The 16,153-nt window shown below is 43.3% G+C and overlaps 1 long non-coding RNA gene across 2 annotated transcripts in view; it reads left to right on the forward strand.

Annotated features, from left to right (window-relative positions):
- Positions 1-14,877, forward strand: part of LOC137488125 (uncharacterized) — a 64,477-nt gene extending 49,600 nt beyond the window's left edge. Inside the window, exons 4-5 of one of the 2 annotated variants that reach the window (XR_011007041.2) lie at positions 13,535-13,624; positions 13,994-14,877. This is a non-coding gene — a long non-coding RNA (uncharacterized lncRNA). Of the gene's footprint in view, positions 1-1,318; positions 2,193-13,534; positions 13,625-13,993 lie in introns of those variants that run through there. The other variant, XR_012393044.1, reaches the window with a different exon arrangement.
- Positions 14,878-16,153: the final 1,276 nt, after the last annotated feature.

The following is a 16,153-nucleotide window of genomic DNA, read 5'->3' on the forward strand; positions in this document are numbered from 1 at the left end:
GTTGGCTTAGTCCCTTTATTAATCCGGGGTCACCACAGCGGAATGAACCGCCAACTTATCCAGCAAGTTTTTACGCAGCGGATGCCCTTTCAGCTGCAACCCATTTCTGGGAAACATACAAACACACATTCACACAAACACTCATACACTACAGACAATTTAGCCAACCCAATTTACCTGTACTGCATGTCTTTGGACTGTGGGGGAAACCAGAGCACCCGGAGGAAACCCACATGAACGCAGGGAGAACATGCAAACTTCACACAGAAACGCCAACTGAGCCGAGACAACAGCACTACCTACTGCGCCACTGCTTTGCCCTCAACCAGAAACTTGTTTAAGCATTTAAATAAAAGCTTTCTACAGTATGACATTATTCATCACCATTAAGGACACCAATGCCCAAAAATACAGCAGCGCAACTCGGCCTAAACAGGCTAAATTGGATTTGTGTGCAGGATCGGAGTGAAGGTCTAAATGTGAAAAGAAGCATAGCTGCTTATGGAGCTGTTTACAAACCACGTCTTTTGCAATGAAGGTGCGCGGCTTGCGCACACATGTTTGGAGCCCATATTGCATGCCCTCACATTTTCCAGGTGCGCCAGTTGAAAACCACGGGTGACACGACAAGAACTGACCAATCAGCTTCATGCTTTGTATGGAATATACACATACAGTATAGGTAGACTAAATACCTCACACAAACACAGAACACCCAAACACTGCAGAGCTTTTGTATACTATGGATGTGAGTGGTTACAGGTATCAACAAGGGAATTATGAGAGAATTAAGTTTTGGGCGAGTTTCTTTAAGTATTTTCAAGCTGCTGTGGTCAACCAATTGTTTTGTTTTTCAATTAATATTAGATTACTGAAAGAGCTTCTGTTTATTTTATATTTTTATATGTATATTTTAAATCTTTTACAAGTAACTTCAAAGTAAAGTAATTAGTAATCTGATTACTTTTTACATGAAGTAATTAGTAATGTAAACAGATTACAATTTTCTAGTAGTAATTTTTAATCGGTTACTCTTTTAAAGTAACTTACCCAACACCGATGACATACTAATTACCCCCGCCCACCCACCCCCCTAAAAATGTCACTTGCTAAAACCCCATTTCAGAGATTCCCCTTAGTTGCTTAATTTGGGACAGATTTACATAAGACTTGAAAGCTGTCAATACATTTTCAGCATAAGTAACCAAACTCAAGTCAACTACTCCGCTGTGCAGCCTTGTGACAGTCAACCACCTGCAACCACAATACATCCCTTCATCCCATCCTCTGATTTCTCCCCCGTTTCCCCCTCCCACAGGGCCGTGATGGGAGCCAAGTCTGGTCAGCCACACTCAGCTGGACGTCTGACTCACACTCACTTCCTGGAAGAGGCCAGCACTGAAAAGGAGGAGGATGCAGTGGGACGAAGACGCTAGCGATGATCATGCTAACTTTATCATCCGCTCCCAGCCTGGTGGCAGATGGTGCCAAGCTGCATTTGCGACATACACCAGCATTTCCCACGAGCTTGGGACCACGTGAAAGGAGAGCTTTGTCACAGGCCTCCAAATGTCAACAAGAACGACAAGAAGCTAGAGGCATGGCATGCATGGGGAGGGGGGTGAAGACTTCTGCTTAACATTTACTCATGCTAATGATTGACTTTGGTAAAGGAAATGCTTCACCAGCACAGAAAAAAAGCCTTTTTCTTTGGACTAGAAGTTCCACATATGGAGAAAGAGAGAAAGTATGAGAAAAACAGCGAACAAAGCAGGGGAAAAGCACTGCTGAGGAATGTGACGCTCTTTGGTTTGAGCGGCAAGTACCCTGTGGATTTTAAATGAACTATTATAAGTGTTCCCATGGCAGCCCTGCATGGTCAACAAAAGATAAAAGTCCTACTGATGAACAACAACGAGGAAACACATGATCAAAGTGGCTTAAATCCAGATTCAGAAAAACTTTTCACGCAAGTCCAAGTAGTTGCAAAGATGAGACCTCCCATTTAAGTTTTCTCGTTAAAATGACATTTTGTGACTCCATGTGCAGGATGTAGGATGTATATTGCGTTCAAGTAAACTGTCTACTTTCATTTTTCAAGAAAACTTTTGTGAAAATGAAAGACACAAATGTAGCTGACATACAGTACATCCATGTTCATTCAGCATGATACATTTGTATAAAAATCTAAACAACATTCAGTTTCTTTGATTTTTTTCTTTATTAATTATTTCCTTAATGATGTTGAACAGAGCAAGGAAATTTTCACAGTATATTTGATATTTTTTCTTCAGGAGAAAGTTTATTTGTTTTATTTTAGCTAGAATAAAAGCAATTTTTAATGTTTTGAAACCATCTTAAGGTCAAAATTACAGGTATTAGCCCCTTTAAGCTATTTTTGTTTTCGATAGTCTACAGAACAAACCATCATTATACAATAACTTGCCTAATTACCCTAACCTGCCTAGTTACCCTAATTAACCTAATTAAGCATTTAAATGCCACTTTAAGCTGTAGAGAAGTATCTTGAAAAATATCTAGTCAAATATTATTTACTGTCATCATGGCAAAGATAAAATAATTCAGTTATTAGAGATGAGTTATTTAAACTATTATGTTTAGAAATGTGCTGAAAAAATCTTCTCTCCGTAAAACAGAAATTGAGGAAAAAAATAAACAGAGGGCTAATAATTCAGGGGTTTAATAATTCTGACTTCAACTGTAATAATTATGCATTTTTCTTATTTTTCTAATCTTTTTTCTTCTTATATTAAATAAAAAAAAATATAAATGTTCAATTTAAATTTAAGTATTTTTTAATTTATAATATAAAAAAAAATCTTGCTGACAAATGGTTAAAACCTACAGTGGTTTGAAGTGGCAAAGTAAAACTGCCTGAAATTGCCTGAAATGTTCTCTGTTGCCAAAATGTCACAAACTTGTGAGCAAAAAGTTGCACAAATGACTGATGTATCAAATGTGATACAAAATAAATACCATGACAAAACTGCGTATGGAAAAATTTGTTTACTAGAAGACTTAATAATCAGTTCCAGCTCTCAGGTCCTACAGGGTTAATCAGAGTGTTATAAATTGTCATCAATTAAATTTTTTCTTGTATTTTTTTCTAAAAATGCCTGATAGGTTATGAAATTAAATATATGTAGAAATATAATAATATGGTTACACCTGAGTGAAATTTTAGAATTCATGAGTCATCTGTAAATCACATTATTTATTTATTTATATATTCATTTATTTATTTGCTTGTTTTGTTTGTTTGCTTGTTTTTGCGTGTTTATTTGTTTGTTTGTTATAAGTTTCATTTGCCTTTAAATTAGAAATAGTAAGAATTGTTTGGGAAAAGAGCGATATAGTGACCAGTGTTTCCCAAAACTGTAGTTTCTTCAGATTTATTGTTTGAACCACGTTAGTTATAATGTAAAATGCCCATAATGACGCTCTAAACAGTGTGGAGTAACTTTTTTAGAGAAAAAAAAATAATAATAATTTTTTGTGCTATTTATGCTGTTTTACACGTGCAAACATTTTAAAAAAATAATCCAATATTAGTTTTGGTAAAAACATGCACTTGTTTTTTCATATGTAAATGGCACATAGGGCCCATGTTTCCTTTACAAATATTATTTGAGAATATGCCATTATTTAACATAAACCCAATTTACAAACATGTAATCTCATATATAAATCATATAAATCATTAATGGTTATAATTTACAGTAGGATATTTATTAAGAAATGAAAAAAATCATATATAATAATATTTTAATTTATTTATTATTATTACTATTATTATTAAGCAGGGTATTGGTTATTTATTTTTTATTTTAATGTTTTTTTAAAGTACAATTTGACATTAAAACCACTGCAGAAATGTTCTAACCAACAGCCCATGTCATACAGGTCTGCAGCACAAATATTTCTTAATAAATAATCTATAAATTAAAAACATTATGAATTTAGACTTTACACTTACGAATGTAGTTGGCTAACAATGGTTCCCCTTCGGGGGGAACTTCAGCACTATAAGTGGATTTGATTGTAAAATCCACGCATTGGGAGGTTCGGTTCAGAAGCTACTCGTCTGAAAGAGTATTGAACGGGCCAATTAAGAATGAATTGGCAGCGCAAGCCTGCGCAGGTGAGCAGCATAAGCAATCAACTGAGTATATAAGCTCACCTGGCGCCAGCAGACGCTATCCTTTTCGCTTCAGAGACTTTCTGATCGAGTCGATGAGGGTTCCTCCTGCTGTGACCAGCGATTCTGAGCGAACGAGAGCATTCTCCCGGTCCAGAGTGTGTACACGCAGTGGCAGACGGTCGAGCTGGGTTTCTCCCTTGCCTGGCGTTCTTTGGGTCCGGTCCTCCAGAGCGGTGCGTATAAAGTTGCAAACTTCACAGAAAGAGCAACACAGTCGTGCAGCACGTCCTTATCAGGACGGCACTCCGACTGTGCGTTTCTGGATGCGGTGGTTTCCTGTCCTCGGATGATGGGCGCGGGCACTGCGTTACATGTCTGGGGGTCCAGCATGTTAATGCGCTGCTCGCGGGCAGTTAATGTCGTCATTGCGATGCCATGACTGTTGCGCAAGATCGCGGTTAGCCTTTGCAAAAGGGCGAACCACCCCAGTTGTCCCCTGCTCTGCAGCGGGCACTCGGGCAGATCTGAGGGTTTCAGCGAGAGATAATCCGTCGCCCACGGGCCCGCGGACCTCCCGCTCCTCTAAGCGCTCCATCCAAGCTTCGGGCGGGGGAAGCGATCCGTCTAACAGATGGTAGCCCTTACGCCCGATGACACCGGAGACCAGATGTCCACCGCGGCATCGGAGGGTGGGCTTTCATTGTCCGATGATGATCCAGACCCGCTCGCCCCCTTCGGGCTGGTGAGCGCTGTCACTACGGATCCTGAAACGGACATGTTAGCCGTGCTTTCCCGGGCTGCTTCGGCCGTGGGTTGGAGATGGTTTATCCCCCAGCTCCGCGGCCGGACCGACTAGAGGTGCTTCCCGGAGGTGCACAGTAGGCTCACGCGGTCTTTTAAAGCACTTTTTTTTGCTCGTGCTGCGTGTTCCTCCACCCTAACCACTCTTGACGGTGAAACAGCCAGGGGGTATGTGGCGATTCCTCAGGTTGAGTGCGCGATGGCGGTAAATCCGCGCGGCGCCTCTTCTTGGCGGGGTCCGCCTCGTCTCCCATCCAAAGCCTGTAAGTTATCTACCTCCCTCGGAGCTAGAGCTTACATAGCTGCGGGCCAGGCTGCTTCCGCCTTGCATGCGATAGCCACCTACCAGCGCTACCAAGCGCAGGCGCTGGCCGAGCTGCACGAGGGTGGGTCCAACCCAGGCTTACGAGCTTCGCACCGCCGCCGACTTAGCTCTTCGGACTACTGAGTCCGCTGCGTGTGCGTTGGGGAGGACGATGTCCACATTAGTGGTCCAGGAGCGCCACCCCTGGCTGATATGCGCAAAGTCGACAAAGTCCGCTTTCTTGACTTCCCCATATCCCCAGCCAGGTTCGGCGACACTGTCTGTGAATTCACCCAGGAATTCAAGGCGGTGAGAGAGCAGTTGGTGGGTGATGTCTTATCGGCGGTCCGTAGCCCGCTCCGCCCGCCGTGCCATTCATACCTGCTCCTCGCCGAAGGCGCCCGCCTACGAGAGCTGCTCCGCCCCCGCACACGCCTCAGACGAAGCGAGCGCGTCGGGCACCTCGGAAGCAGGCAGCCCCCCTGCCCAGAACGCCGCTAAGTCCGGCAACGGACCGCGAAGCGCCCCTGGGACAGGCCATCTGGAGAAGAGGGAACTTGCTCTTTCCCCGCTGGAGGGCGGGGCCCCATTTCCAACGGCACTTTTTACTGCCATGAAAACATTATGAAAGGGCACTTTTCACTTCCCCAGATGTGACAGCCCGAAATCTGCCAGTCTGGGACGCTATGCTTTCTAGCTTGCAGATTCGGTGCGTTTCGCCAGTGGCTCACGAGCGCTGGGAGGACGGTCTCCTTTCTCCCACCCCTCGAGCCTCCCCTCCGGAGCTCGGGTTTGGAGTGAGAGCAAATATCTCACCTCCAGCTTTTCCGTGGGACCCGCGAGCTTCCCGGATCAGCACACCCACTCCGCGCTGCCCCACTGCTGGTACGTCAGCGATTGTAGCGATGAGTCCATTAGCGAGAGCTCTGCCTGCCTGGTTAGCGCGGGCCAGCTCTTCGCGGTGGCTCATACGCACAATCAGACTCGGCTATGCGATTCAGTTCGCGAAACGGCCCCCCAAGTCACGGGTGTGTATTCACCAGGGTCAGCCCCCTGTCCGCCCCTGTCTTGCGAGAGGAGATTGCTGTCCTCCTGGCGAAGGATGCAATCGAGCCGCTCCCTCCAGCCGAGATGGAGAGCGGGTTTTACAGCCCACGCTTCATCGTGCCCAAAAAGAGCAGTGGGTCACGGCCAATCCTAGATCTGCGCGTTTTGAACCGCTGCCTGCACAAGCTGCCGTTCAGAATGCTCACGCAGAAGCGCATCCTCCGGTGCGTTCGTCCTCTGGGTTGGTCTGCAGCATTAGACCTGATGGACGCGTATTTCCATGTCTCCACTCTTCCTCGCCACCGACAGTTTCTGCGGTTTGCGTTTGAAGGTCGAGCTTGGCAATACAAAGCCCTCCCCTTCGGGCTCTCTCTGTCTCCACGGGTCCTCACCAAGCCCGTGGAGGGTGCCTCAGCGCCCCTTCGGCTCGCGGGCATCTGCATACTCAATTTCTTTACGACTGGCTGAATTTTGCCCTCTCTTTTGATTATGCACAGAGTTGATTATGCACAGAGACAAAGTGCTCTGGCACTTCCACCTGTGGGGGTTTCAGGTCAACCGAGAAAAGAGCAAACTCGCCCCCGTGCAGAGGATCTCTTCTCTCGGGCTGGAGCTGGACTCGGTCACCATGGCAGCGCGCCTCTCCGGAGAGCGCGCTCAGCTGATGCTGTACTGTCTGAGAGAGCTGGACAGTAAAATAGTGGTCCCACTGAAACTATTTCAGAGGCTCCTGGGGCATATGGCATCCGCAACCGCTTCATGCCGCTCGGATTATTCTATATGAGACCACTTTAGCACTGGCTTCACGATCGAGTCCCCAGACGCGCATGGCACGCGCGCGCACATCGAGTCTCTGTTACTGCGCTGTGTCGCCGCGCCCTCAGCCCTTGGAGCGACCCCTCGTTCCTACAGGCCTGGGTGTCTCTAGAACAGGCGTCCAGTCTTGTTGTCGTTTCAGCAGACGCTTCCAACACGGGCTGGGGGGCTGTGCGTTGCGGGCATGCGGCTGCGGACCTGTGGAAAGGTACCCAGTTGCATTGGCATATCGCCTGGAGCTGTTGGCAGTGTTCCTCGCTCTCCACCGTTTTTTTCCGGTGTTGGAGCGGCAACACGTGCTGGTCAGGACGGACAGTACGGCGGCGGTGGCGTATATCAGCCGTATAGGGGGTATGCGCTCTCGCCGCATGTCTCAGCTCGCCCGCCGTCTGCTCCTCTGGAGTCATCCGCGGCTGAAATCGCTGCACGCCATTCATATTCAGGCAAGCTCAACCGTGCAGCCGATGCGCTCTCACAGCAGCCTTGCGTCCTGGAGAATGGAGACTCCACCCCGAGTCTGTTCAGCTGATATGGGCGCGATTCGGGGAAGCCCAGATCGATCTGTTGCTTCCCCCGAGATCGCTCATTGCCAGTTGTTCTTTCCCTGACCGAGTGCTCTCGGCACGGATGCACTGGCTTACAGCTGGCCTCGGGGCACGTGCAATACGCGTTTCCCCCAGTGAGCCTGCTCGCGCAGTTACTGTGCAAGGTCAGGGAGGACGAGGAACAGGTTACTGGTTGCGCCCCTCTGGCTCAACCGGACCTGGATGTCAGAGCTCTCCCTCGCGATAGCCCTCCCCTGGCAGTCCCTTCGAGAGAGCACCTACTCTCTCAGGGACAGGGCACCACCTGGCACCCTCGCCGATCTTTGGAGATTTTTAGACGCGAGGAAGACTTAGGTAACCTCCGATTGCGGTGGCTAATACCGTCACTCGGGCTAGAGCCCCCTCCCCGAGCGCGCCTATGCCCTGACGTGAAGTCTATTCACTGAATGGTGTGTCTCTCGCTGAGAAGACCCCCGTAATTTGCCAGATCAGCGTTGTGCTTTCTTTACGCCGAGAGAAGTTGGAGAGCAGGCTGTCGCCCTCCACACTCAAGGTTACGTGGCTGCCATCTCCGCTCTCATAACGCGGTGGCTGGCAGCACCGTGGGAACGCATAACCTCATCATCCGGTTCCTCAGGGGCGTTAAGCGAATTAATCCACCCCGCCCCCTCTCATGCCCTCTTAGGATCTCGCCCTCGCTACACAAGCCGCGTCAGATCCCTTCGATCCTCGACTCAGTATATTTCTGTCCCTGAAGACAGCTCTGCTGGTCGCGTTGATATCGATTAGAGGGTCGGGGACCCGGAGGCATTTTTCGGTCAGTGACTCGTGCCTGTAATTGGGCTGGCTTCTCTCACGTCCTGAGACCCCGCCCGCGATATGTGCCCAAGGTTCCTACCACTCCGTTTTAATACGAGGTAGTGAGCCTGCAAGCGCTGCCCTCGGAGGAGGCAGACCCAGCCCTTCTTTATTGTCCAGTTCGCGTTTTGCGTATTATCCGGACCGCACTCAGAGTTTAGATCATCTGAGCAGCTCTTCGTCTGTTATAGCGGTCGGCAGCAGGGAAGTGCCGTACCGAAATAAGTTCCCACTAGATTGTGGATGCCTTTCTTTCACTATCAGAGCCGAGATGAGCCGCGTCCCCCGAGAGCGCGTGCGCACTCCACTCGGAGCTTCGCATCCTCTCGAGCGCGCGCACGCGGCGCCCCTCTAACAGACATCTGTAGAGCTGCGGGCTGGGTGACACCCAACACATTTGCAAGGTTTTACAATCTGCGAGTGGAGCCGGTTTCCTCAAGGGTATTAGGTAACCCTTGGTGATTGAGGAAACAATTCGGTAGGGTGTTGAAACACGCTTGATGCGCCATTTTCCCTAACACGGAGATACGTGCGCCTTTTTATCTGTCAGTAAAGTTCCCCGTCAGGTGAGCCCTGCAGATTCCTCCGTGGCCCCCAGCACTGACTCAGCGGAGGAGTCACTTGCTGGCCCACTACGTTGTAGGTCTGCCCGCTGGTCAGCCCGCGTTTTGGGTAAAGGTGCCTGCTATGCGTGGTCCCCACTAGGCGATCCCATATGCTTATTCAGCCACGGTTAAGTCCCCCCCCCCTGGGCGGACCCGTGTCTTCCCTCCCCGCTAACCACTCTTTTGCTATGCGTACTCCCCCTTTTTAGGGCTAGACCATATGTAAATTCTGCCATCTATCCCCCCTTGGGTAACGGATGGCCTCCGCAGCGTCCTCCCTATCGGGATTGCACGCTTCCCAACGTACTGTCGTATTTTCCTAGAATTATCTAGATGCTCACGACTTCCCAAAAAATATATATAAATCCGTAAAACTTCTGTTGAAGTAGGATAAATTAGGGCCAGGGACACGTTGGAGGACCGCGCCCCCCATGATGTGGGTGCGTCACGCTTGCTTGACTATCTCCTCATCGGGGGTGTTGGTAAGGTGCAGTCATTATGGCGCTTTCAATGGGCTCCCAATGCGTGGATTTTACAATCAAATCCACTTATAGTGCTGAAGTTCCCCCCGAAGGGGAACGTTCAAGGTTACTAAAGTAACCCTTCGTTCCCCGAGGAGGGGAACGGAAGCACTATACTCCGTCGCCATAATGACTGTCCCTTAGCTGTTAAAAGTCTCTTCAGCTTAAAAAGGATAGCGTCTGCTGGCGCCAGGTGAGCTTATATACTCAGTTGATTGCTTATGCTGCTCACCTGCGCAGGCTTGCGCTGCCAATTCATTCTTAATTGGCCCGTTCAATACTCTTTCAGACGAGTAGCTTCTGAACCGAACCTCCCAATGCGTGGATTTTACAATCAAATCCACTTATAGTGCTTCCGTTCCCCTCCTCGGGGAACGAAGGGTTACTTTAGTAACCTCGAACGTTTTCCCTTAGAACAAGCAAAATAATCTGCCAATGGGGTAAGCAAAATAATCTTGTTTTTTCTTCTGGCATAAGAGTATTTTGCTTACCCCACTGGCAGATTAATGTGCTTGTCAGTTAATTTTGACATATTTCTTAAAACAAGACAATGTTTTTTATTTGTCTAGAAAATGCTTCTTGATTTAAGATTTTTTTTAAAGATATTTAGACTATAAGACAAAAGATCTAAGTAAGAAAAGCATTTATTTATTTATTTATTAAATTTTTTTATTTTATTATTATTATTTTATTTATATTTTTTGCAGTGTAGATCAATTATATGTGTCTTTCTCAGGCATTGAATAAACTTAACTCTTGTTTCAGTCACCAACTTAGCATTCTCCATAACTGTTAGTCACTAACTATAACACCAGAACTATTCTGTATAAACCAAAAACTAACCCAATGTGGAAATTCACGCTGGTCAGAGCTGGTTTTTCTAGGAGTAATTTGTGGCTGTAATGTAACATGATGTACTGATTATTCAGAAAGCCGTAACGGGAATTTTTAAGTTAAACTTTAACTGCTTACTCACTTAAGGAAAGCACTAAATGTGCCCTTTCACAACAAGATGAACTGCAAACCTTGTTTCAGATCATTGTAAAAGGCTTAATATGATTTAGTGTTCACAGCATCAGCTGTGTAGTTAAATACGATGTGGCTATATGTTCAATAAAAGCGTCATAGATCATGTTTGGCATCATAGGAGAGGAAGGCCTGCACAGATGTGATTTATAACTTCTGTTGGTGCTGTATTTCAGTGATGAGGAAGTTCAGAAATGTTCACCACAGACAGGGCTTCTGGTGATACTGATAAAACATGCTGTCCTATCACAATATTTCATGCTATGTGGGAACAGTGGACGATTGCATTATTTATTACAACATGCAGGCTGTTGTGAAAACTTAAAAAAGGCCCACACTTATACAATATAAGGCTTAAACTGTATATACTCAGCTTCATTCTAGTCAGTATTACACTGCACTTGCAAAATCATTTTACAATTATTTTGTTTGAAAAGGTTAATTAGGAAAGTTGGGATATTTAGGTAAATCATTGTATAATGATGATTTGTTCTGTAACAATTAAAAAAAAAAAAAAAATAGCTTAAGAGGGCTAATAATATTAACCTTAACATGTTTTTTTTTACTGCTTTTATTCTAGCCAAAATAAAAAAAACAAGACTTTCTATAGAAGAAGAAAAATATTATAGGAAATACTGTGACAAATGTCTTGCTCTGTTAAACATCATTTATGAAAAGTTTTAAAAAGAAAATCATAGGAAGGCACATTACTCATCAAGAGTACACTAGCAACTCTTTTTTTTTTTTTTGTAACTCCACCAACACTAAAACCATCTCCTCATGTTTAATGCTGTAAAACATCTTTCATTAAAGCAATCTGCTACAATATGTAAAAATGAATTAAAAAAACTTTACATTATATCATATCTAAGCTAGAAGTATTTTATACTCTATTTTAAACTTCTTCTTTTTTCCTGTGTATTAAGAACAAAAGAGAACATCACAATAAGTAAATTGGGACTTTATGAGCAAGATTTAGATTAACCTTGTGCAAGTTTTAGGGTGTTAGTTCACCCAAAAATTTTTTTTTTTAAAAATGTTATTAATTATTCACCTCAGAGCAGGGGTGGGCAATTGATTTTTTAAAGGGGCCACATTAGACTCTGGTGCAGGTTTTAGAGGGCCAGACCAATACAGGTATTTTGTTTAATAAAAAAAAAAACACATTCTGTGAAACTATTCAACAAACATCATAAAAATGTTTAAAAAAGAATCAGTTTTACACAAAAAGTATTTTAAAGACCAGCATCACAATATCAACTTCATATAAATGCCACAAGGTTGTTTGTTTGATTGCTTCACCTAAGTTCATTTTTATTTATTCGTACATTTATTTATTTATTTTTATTTATTTATGATTTTTGGAGAGAATTCTAGCCTGTGTTGGGCTGAAAAAGTGCACTGAAGTCAGGTCAATGTGAGGTGGATATGTAAGCAATGATCATTGCTGAGAGAGTATCTGTATCTAGATTTGTTAAATTGTTAATCTGAGGTCAAAGTCTACCTTTCTTACAGTGTAATTCTATACAAAGTGTAAAGCTGCCTGGTTGGTTCCTGTCACACGACTTGTGGTTTGCTCATGGTACTCTGAAATGTTTAGATTTTTTCAACTCGCCATGCACGCCTGGAAAACATGAGTGTGACATGCCACATGTGCATCCCTTCTTATTTGCGCGCAGAACAGGCGCGATAATGAAACTGAGCACGTAAAAGATGCTTTATGTTAAAGTCCACCTGATATTGACTTGCAATATCGGTCCTGTTTGTGGTTGAATCTAAAATAAATAAATACTTTACGCGGGCCAATCAAAAAAGTTTTAAAATGCCCATGTCTGCCTTACTGTACGTTCACATCAAAAGCGCTGAGTACTTTAAAGTAGTCAAAGTCATTTATTTTAAATGGGAGCCGGCGGTGATAAGCAGCGACGAGCCGTGTGGTGCATCTTCGCCGGTATCAAGGAGAGTTGAAATCAAGTCAACTGTATGGTAATGAGCTATGACGCGATTCGGCAGCAAGCAATCAGAATGTAGAGGGGTCCACCTCTTGAAAGGAGTCCAGAGAACACAGTCACTGTGAACTTTGGTTCCGACCACAGTTTTTCCCAAGGTTTTGATTATTCCGTTCACCGGATGTCCAGTTATTTACAATGTTTTCTTACAGGAACATACATTAAAAATTTTACTGGCTAGTTACTGATGTGCATTAATGTTATTTTTATATGTTTTTCTTTAAAAAAAAGCGTGAATCTTATGCGACAATGCAAAACAGTATTTCTGCTTCAGAATATTTCAGACATATGGACATATTAGAAAATTAAGTGGAGTGAAGCCACAAAACATGCAACTTGATCTTCTATTGTTAAATGAATTTGATAAAAAGTGTGCAACATTTTCACGCCAGAAGGCATGTTTTATGCAGAAACGTAACTGATGTAATATGCTGCAACGGCCCCTTTAAATACGATATCAATGTAGCAAATTTTGACGCTCTCACCGCTTGAGCTGAAGGCAGACATCGTTGTCGCTAGGGTGGCCAAATTGACCTTTGATGCTCTCACCGCCTTCGGAAAATTACTTCAGATGCACCTGTGCTTTCTCTCAAAAAAAAAAAAAGTTGCGTACAGTCATTTAGATTGGTATATTTCACTGCACAGAGCTCATGAATGTGCACAATATACTGACACTGAGGAGAAGAAACTGTTGAATAAAGTCGTTGTTTTTGTTTTATGTGCACACAAAAGTATCATCGTAGCCTGATAATATTCCGAATGAACCACTTAAGACAAAAGATCTGCTATGAAGATCAATTTTGGTACCTTTCTATACTTTGTATTTCTTTTTGTCAATAGGGGATGAGGGAGCTCTCAGATTTCATCTAAAACATCTGAACTTGTGTTCCGAAGAAAATCAAAGGTCTCAGGGGTTTGAATGACATGCAGGTGAGGAATTAATAACATCATTTTTATTTGTGAATGAACTAACCCATTAAGTCTTGCGGTAAATGAAGTGACACATCATTTCAGTCTTATTCTGACACAACAGTGGGAATTTACGAAGCTGTAAAAATCCACATTTCACTTCCATCTGCACTCTCATCCAATTTTAAAACAAAGGAAAACCGCAGCGTCAGAACATTACACACAACCCGATGACCATTTCTCAAAGCGCATGTGACTTCATTTGGGATGTGGATAGTGTTACTGAGCGCGCGAGAAAGGGTGGGAGAGAGAGTGTGTGTGAAAGCGAGTGAAGGAGAGAGCGTAAGGCGAACGTGGGGAACTTTTGACAGTTTTGTGTGTTTGTTCCAGAGTTGTGAGAGAGCAGCAGATGGCTTCACTCCGTGTGAGTTTGCCGTGGAGTGTGACTTTGCCTCTGGTTGTGCCACTGATGTTGCTCTCCACCAAGTCAACAGCCAACCGGTGAAGTCAGTCTGTTCAGTCCTCCCACCCTCTGACAAAAAGACACTCTGTGCCTTAGTGAAGACACAAACATAAATAAATACATCAATGCGCATTTTCGCAAACCATCAAATGATGCAACCATCCAAATCAGTGAGTGTGAACGCCGATAGTGCTTTTGTCAGATTTAAAAGTTAATGTGTCTTTTTTCAATCTCAATATCCTTTATGTGGTCTTAGATTAAAAGCTTAAAATCTGTCATGATTTGCTTGATTCCTCTTATTCCAGTCATGATTCCTTTCATGTGGGTCCAAATTTACAGAATGTAGAACCGTTTTTTTTATAATCCAGCCACTCATATGATGAGAGTGAATTAAAGATGTTGAGGTTAAGCACCAGACTAAAAAAACAGCACTAAAAAGTGTTATAAAGAAGATAATTTGACATTTACACTATACTCACTTGGTAACACTTTATTTTGATGGTCCATTTGAGTGTTAGTAGACTGTCTGCTTAATATCTGTTGATACTGCTCCTTCAATAGACATTTAACTGACTATAAGAAATTTTGCAAGTACTGTACATGTCAACTTACACTTATGCTAACTTTAACCCCAGCCCTTACACCAACCTTACAGTCTACTTAATTTAATGAGAATTAATTGGCATGTAGATGCAATGTAACTACTACAATGTAAATTCAACAGACGCACCATCAAAATAAAGTGTAAAATAAAATAAAACTATTATGTATATGAAGAGTTTAGATAAAAATGCTATATAAAAATTTCCTCAAAAAATTAGCATTTTCATCAGGATCCTGTGTGTAGGTCCAGTAATATCACATTTATGGTGAAGAATAAGTCTTTTTTCCTGGTATTAAAAGTAAAATACCTTAACTTAAACAAAGGAGACTGAGAAAAATTTTCAATTTTGATGGAATTTTGAAAAAATAAATTCATCTGAACTATTCATATATTAATTAGATGTTTACAAAGACTTACATGTTTAGAAATGATTTACAATAAGGTATTTAAATAAAATAGAGTGAAAACTTTGCTTCTTTTGAACAGCTGGTACAGAAATATGACGTTCCCGAATTACACTTTTATAGGTACTTGCAACTTAGGAACTTTGTAGCTTTGAATTCCAGCAACTTTCCAATGTTTCCCCCAATCACTTTAATACACTCAATTTTCAATGTAAACCACTCAAAAAACAAACTATAAGCAAGGTTTATGAATTACTCAACATACATAACTTAGCATCATTCGACTTACTGTACCTACACTGTAAAACCCAACTAACTTAAAGGGTCACGAAACACCAAAACACATTTTTTGAGCTGTTACTGCTTAAAACACTAATAGGACAGATATATTTCACTAAAAACTGAAAATTGGTTGTATTTGCGTTTTTTCGAGCAAATTCGTACTTCTGATTTGAAACAAATTTTTGAAGCTGCGTCACGGCCATGAGATCTTAGCATGTATTCCAGCTTGTAGACTGGACGTCTGTACCTGGGAGTACCGTATTACATTTCTGAGTGTGCTACATTAATTCATAAGTAAGACTTGGTTCAAACCAATCAGTGCGCTCTATTGTGTATGCGTGCAACTTCATTAATATGCATGCTAGCTTCGAAGACTGTTTGTACCTGAACAGTGTTCAGACGGCAGAGAAACGACACGTTGTGTTGCCAAAAGAAGTGGGAAAAGAATAAGAATTTTTTGGAGATATGGGTCGTCAGTGTTGCTTTTATAATGTGCTGCAACGAAGGTTTTGTTTTTTTTATTTTCCCTCTATAAGAGCACAACTGGACTCACGTGTGGATCAGTGCACGTGACGCGCAGCAGAATTACGTTTGTACGGAACATTTTTTACCAGAGAGCTTTTCGCATCTGGAAATTGTGAAATCCAGATTTGCTGCTCGTCTCCTTTAAAAAACACGCGGCTCCAGTATGTGTTGATTGTCTTGTCTCTGCATATTTAGTAAGTGTGTGCGATCAGTGCCCTTTCTTTGTTCATTCAAATGGCAAAGTAATAATTTGTATCTTCAGCAGTACTCTT

The sequence above is a fragment of the Danio rerio genome, chromosome 17 (genome assembly GCF_049306965.1).
Source record: "Danio rerio strain Tuebingen ecotype United States chromosome 17, GRCz12tu, whole genome shotgun sequence".
NCBI classification, from domain to species: domain Eukaryota; kingdom Metazoa; phylum Chordata; class Actinopteri; order Cypriniformes; family Danionidae; genus Danio; species Danio rerio.